This window comes from Polypterus senegalus, chromosome 3 (assembly GCF_016835505.1).
Source record: "Polypterus senegalus isolate Bchr_013 chromosome 3, ASM1683550v1, whole genome shotgun sequence".
Taxonomy (NCBI): domain Eukaryota; kingdom Metazoa; phylum Chordata; class Cladistia; order Polypteriformes; family Polypteridae; genus Polypterus; species Polypterus senegalus.
Genome location: NC_053156.1, coordinates 195,224,741 through 195,230,740, shown reverse-complemented (window position 1 = coordinate 195,230,740; position 6,000 = coordinate 195,224,741). Strand labels below are relative to the sequence as shown.

Below are 6,000 nucleotides of genomic sequence, written 5' to 3'. Positions count from 1 at the left end.
TGTCACTTTCTAAACTAAGCCTGTGTATTTCCTGGAGACAAATTAGCCAGGACAAATGTATCAAATCCACTACTGCCCTGTCTAGTACAATTAAGGTTTATATAACTCAATTTGTTCTGATTTTATGTTTTATTTTCTACTGAAGGACTCCTATAGGATTGTAAGAACCATTAGTATAATAATATGCCTATATCTATACTAATAAAAGGCAAAGCCCTCACTGACTCACTCACTCACTGACTCACTGACTGACTCACTCATCACTAATTCTCCAACTTCCCGTGTAGGTAGAAGGCTGAAATTTGGCAGGCTTATTCCTTACAGCTTACTTACAAAAGTTAAGCAGGTTTTATTTCGAAATTCTACACATAATGGTCATAATGGTCGACAACGTCCGCCATGTTAAACTTTCTTATTTATGGCCCCATCTTCATGAAATTTGGTAGGCGGCTTCCCTGCGCTAACCGAAACCAATGTGTGTACTTATTTCGGTGGTATGACGCCACTGTCAGCCGCCATATTGAACTTCCAAACGTCACTAATTCTCCAACTTCCCGTGTGGGTAGAAGGCTGAAATTTGGCAGGCTCATTCCTTACAGCTTACTTACAAAGGTTAAGCAGGTTTCATTTTGAAATTCTATGCGTAATGGTCATTACGGTCAACAAGGTCCACCATGTTGAACTTTCTTATTCATGGCCTCATCTTCACGAAATTTGGTAGGCGGCTTCCCTGCGCTAACCGAAACCAATGTACGTACTTATTTCGGTGGTATGACGCCACTGTCAGCCGCCATATTGAACTTTCCAACGTCACTAATTCTCCAACTTCCCGTGTAGGTAGAAGGCTGAAATCTGGTACTTATTTAGATGGTATGATGCCACTGTCAGCTGCCATATTGAACTTTTCAATGGTCTTTGTTACTTATGGGCCCATCTTCAAGAAATTTGGTATGCGGGTTCCCAACGCTAACTGAATCCTACTTACGTACATATATACGTCCAGAGCCTGCAGCTCGGTCACCATATGAGGTGGCGTTGGGTCCCCCATCCCAACGCCTCCCACGTTGTTGGCTGCCTGCCTATATAAGGCCATCTGTTGCTCCAGTCTCTACATTCCCTTCCTTGCTTCGCCACGGGATTCACGTCTCCCTGCTGATAACTACAGCCTTTTTATTTAATCCATGGCTTCTCTGCTGTTTTATTGTTCATTTATTATGATTATAGTTATTGTGTAGGTATTTTAGAGTTACTTTACATTGTTCAGGTACTCATTTCTTTTTATCATTCCAACCGTACCCCCATTAACATGTCTATCGAGGTGATCACCATCGATCAAAGAACTGTCACTTACCGAATGGTTTCCATGCCCGGAGATGGCACCTACCTTTTCCATTCTCTTTGTTACATATTGCACGGCCATATCAGGCTCATTCTTGATATCCGGAGGAACATTATATCTTATGTATTGAATGACTGGGACAGGTTCAAGGTGTGGACTGATGACGGTACAGGAGATAATTATTCTACACAGGAGCACTAGAAGAGTGAAATGCTTAAGCCCTTCACCTATGTATCTGCATGTGAGTTGATGGCTGCCGGTGAATTGTTCGGTTGTCGCTTTCAAGTGTACCGAAATGGCTAAATATCTTACACCTTTTGACAACCGCCAATGCCTCTTAAACATCTTAGATTAACAGGTGACGATTTCAGTAGTGGACACTTTGATGTTTATGAATGTTTAAACTCTCAAAAGCTGGATGTGAAGTTATCGATGAAACCGGTTGTATACTTACAATGCTTGACAGATGCCGAAGCCTCTTCAACAGTCCTACAAATACTGTCGTAATTGAAACAAACCATGAAACTCAAACCGATTATGACAGCAGCAATCCAAACTGTGAGATTTGAAACAAGATTACTGTTGACATGGCCAACTGTACGTTGCATGCTCGAGTAAGCTCAGCGCACAGCTTGATCATATTACAACTGAAGGGCCGAACTGACAATGTGGTATACAAAGAGATCCTTAACAAATAATTATTGGTATATTTTCCCTCAGTTTAAAAAGGTTTAATTTTCTTCTTAATAAAAATTTTAAGGCAGTACTTTGCCGCTGCGAAGCGGGGGTATTTTGCTAGTTAATGTATATGTAACAGTTGATTAGCCATGTCTTTGTGTACAATAAGTAGGTGCTCTATTAGTCTGTTTTGCCTCTAGCTTTAATTCCATAAAGGTTAGTTGGGTTAGATGATTGCTGTCAAGCAGGACATGGTGCAACAGTTTTTTGACCATTTTAGTTGGATATAGGTTTAAAGTAAAGGAAATTGTATTTTTGCAAATATGTTTTTGAAGTTTAATAAAAGTTATGTTCTTTACCTGTGTTTTGTAATAAAGTTCTTTAAATTATATGAAAAAAGTTACTAGTAGTTTAACGCTTCAGAAATCATGCTTAAAGTAGCACTTAACAGAGAATCACCACTATACAGTTTAGTCAAAAACTGTTTCTTCTTGGACTTTTCCAAGATAATGGTGTAAACAAAACACTTTTTTGCAGTACATATTGGATTATAAATACTAAATAATATAACGAAGAAAGAATTGTTTATTGGAATAAAAAAGTACAATTTTTTTTTCCTGCATCATTGCTAAGGAGCCATCATGTCATGTTTGTGAGAAAACGAGAGGTTTTTGCTTTGTACAAACAGTGCAAACACATCTACTTAACTGTTGATTTGTATTACCTTCATTAACTTGAAAAACATTAGTGAAAATATTGCGATTAAAATGAATCCCAAAGAGAAGGATACATGCAAAAAAAGTAGTTAAGCTTACTTCTAATGCGCAAGAGGAAAGGCTGAACCAGCTAATAGGAGCTCGGAAGGCTAAATTGGATGCATTAACATAAAAGCTAAAAGAAATTGAAAGTTTAATGGAAGATTATGGCAATGTTGAAATTGTGCCCACAATGTTGACTGTGTAGTTCTCAAAGCTATAGTGTAGTGTAGTTTTGTGATGTTAACAATGCAGTAAAGGCATATACGTTTGAAGAAAAAATAATTCAGAATCAAACTGTGTGGTTTGAGCCAAAGTCCAATGAGTTTAAATACTTTGTTTTAAAGGTGGAGGACTGGATAAAAGGGGTTTAACATCAGTGTGAAGAGGCACGAAAATGTGGCGCTGACAACCAGCCGACTGATAGCGCTTCCATTATCGCAACTTCCGCTCACACTAAAGGTAGACAGTGGAGTAGCATAAGTCGTCCGACTTTGGTTTTGACCACAACTTAATCTGCTAGATTAATAATAAAAGCTGAACGAGGATCGCTGCTAGCCTGTACAAATGCGCTGAAGCAAATGAAGGATATTGAATGGGCAGAGGCTCAGCTTAAGGCAAAGAAAAAGAGCTGCAGTTACAAACAATCATCGCTGTAGCCAATGCTATGTTACAAGTATTTAGTATGCACGAATCTACACGAAATTTATCCAGAAGGCTGCAAGAAGAGACTGATATTTTTAAAAGTAATAGGAGCGCTGAAGTTAATATTGCTCAGGAAGCATTTAATGATTTTGTTGGTGTTCATGTGGAGATGCCACAGACAATAAGACAGAAAGGAGTATCAGCTAAATCAGATATTTCTCTAATATCAGAACGCATCAGTAAATCAACTAATCAGCACTGATTCAAATGCTCAGGACTTGCTTCAAATCATGCAACAGAAGAATGTCATTACTGACCTCTTGGTGAAACAGCAGAGACTGTCTTCTCTTCCTCGGTATACCAGTGGACAGCCAAAGGTAAAGAAACTGCTACATAAAAACATTGGGAATGAATACGTAATTTCTACAGCATGTGCTGAAAAGGCTTTGAACTGGCCAATTATTAAATCAGAAGATGGGAAAGCTTTAACAACATTTGCACTTTTTCTCACTAGTTGTTGCAACACCATAGACAGTGTAGAATACTTAAATGAAATGAATTGCTCAACAACTATGTAGGCTATTGTTTTCAAGCTCCCATACAAGCTGAAATAAAAATGGAGGGGCATTGCTTGTGAAATGCAGGAAAGCAGTGACAGGAACGCTAAATTTACAGATATAGATAATTTTGTAGACAGGCAAGAAAATATTGCTTCACACTGATTAAATGGAAATATTCAAGAGGCTGCAGTACCAAAAAGTTGTTGGAAAGACTATTGGCATGCCAAGCCCAAAGTATAAAAAGGAGAAAAGTACTTTTGCTACAAGTCTGAAGTCTGTGCCAGAGCATAAAGAAAAGGAAGTAAAAATAGATTCTGCAAATAACAGTTTATCTTTTGTCATAAAGAGCATAGTTTGGAATTTTTGTAAATAACTTAAGCAGAAATCACACAACGATAATCTTGATTTTCTGAAGTCAAAGAGCTTATGTTTTGGGTGTTAGTCAGAGGGCCACTTAAGTGAAAGTTGTCACCAAAGACTAACCTGTCAGAAGTTCTCATTGAAACACCCCACTGTTTTACCATTAGATAGTAAAGTAAAGGCTGTTAGCACCATCTAATGGAGAAGCTGAAAATAATGCATCTCCTGCAATTAGTGCATTGGTCAACGTGGACGGTGAAATTTGTGGCTATACAGGGAAAGGGAACAGAAATTGTGCTGTTGCAATTGTTCCAGTTAAAGTGAAATCAAACAAAAGTAATCACTTTATTGTAATGTATACATTTATAGATCTAGGGAGTTCAGCAACATTCTGTACTGAAGAACTTATGACAAAAGTAAAAGTAACAGGTAACAAAACCAATATTCTTCTGTGTGCCATGGGGAGAGAAAAGAAGGTCAGTACACACATTGTCATGGAGCTTGAATTTTGCCGTTTAGATGGCAAAGGTGTTGTTGAGCATCTGCAGGTCTTTTCCCAGAAGAACATTCTGGTAAGCAAAAAAAATATCCCACAACAGAGTGATAAATGGCCATTTTTGAACGAAATACGTTTCACTTATATTGATTAAAGGTATAGATTTGTTAATAGGAACAAACATACCTAAAACATTGGAGCCATGGCATGTAATGATAAGGGAGATGGTCCTTATGGTTGGACCATTTGTGGACCAATGCAGAGGGAACACCATGTTGAAAGGATGACACTGAATGGCCTCAGGTAATTACACATAGGATTTCTGTTGGAAGGCTAGAGGAGTTTATACAGCAGCAAATAAAATTTGTTTTCCCTAAATGTCAACAAGTAGGGAAATCAGAAATGTCCAGAAAAGATAAGCAATTTATAGAATTTGCCTCTCAATCAGTAAGACATGTCAGTGGTCATTATTGCATTGGTCCTCCTTTGAGGAAACAGGGAAATGGAGTTTCCCAATAATCACTCTGTAGCTCTGCAAAGGATCTATAATTTCAAGCAAACGTTTATTAGAAATTCAGAGTTTCATCAGGGTTACTTTAGGTTTTTAAGGGAAATGCTGAAAAAAAGGTTATACTGAAAAAATTACAAGGAACAAATTAGTGATAAGTCAAATAAGATTTGGTACATACCTCATCACAGCTGTAGCACCCTAAGAAACAAAAATCAAGAGTCATATTTGATTGTTTAGCAACATTTGAGGTAATTTCATTAAACACACAGGTCCAAATCTGACAAACACTCTTAATGGTGTGTTAATGAGATTTAGACAAGAAACAGTAACTTTTATGGCAGATATAGAAGAAGTGTTCCAGAGTGTTCTAGTAATAGTGCCAGTAAAAGATATGGATTTTTAAAGATTTCTTTGGTGGCCAGATGGAAATTACATGGAGGAAATAGAAGAGTACAGAATGGATGTGCGTTTGTTTGGTTCTACGGTACTTTATCACCAAGATGTGTACATTTTGCACTCAGAAAGTGTTCAGATGACAATCATTCAGACTTCAACCCAGAATTACAGACACAGTTTTAAAGAACTTGCAGTTTTCTTAATCCAAGACTTTAAAACATTGTGTGCTTCATGTGGATTTAAACTGAACAATTGGGTTT

General features: G+C 37.6%; 1 pseudogene; it reads right to left on the bottom strand.

Annotated features, from left to right (window-relative positions):
* Nucleotides 1-4,852: 4,852 nt before the first annotated feature.
* Nucleotides 4,853-6,000, bottom strand: part of LOC120526640 — a 36,746-nt pseudogene continuing 35,598 nt past the window's right edge.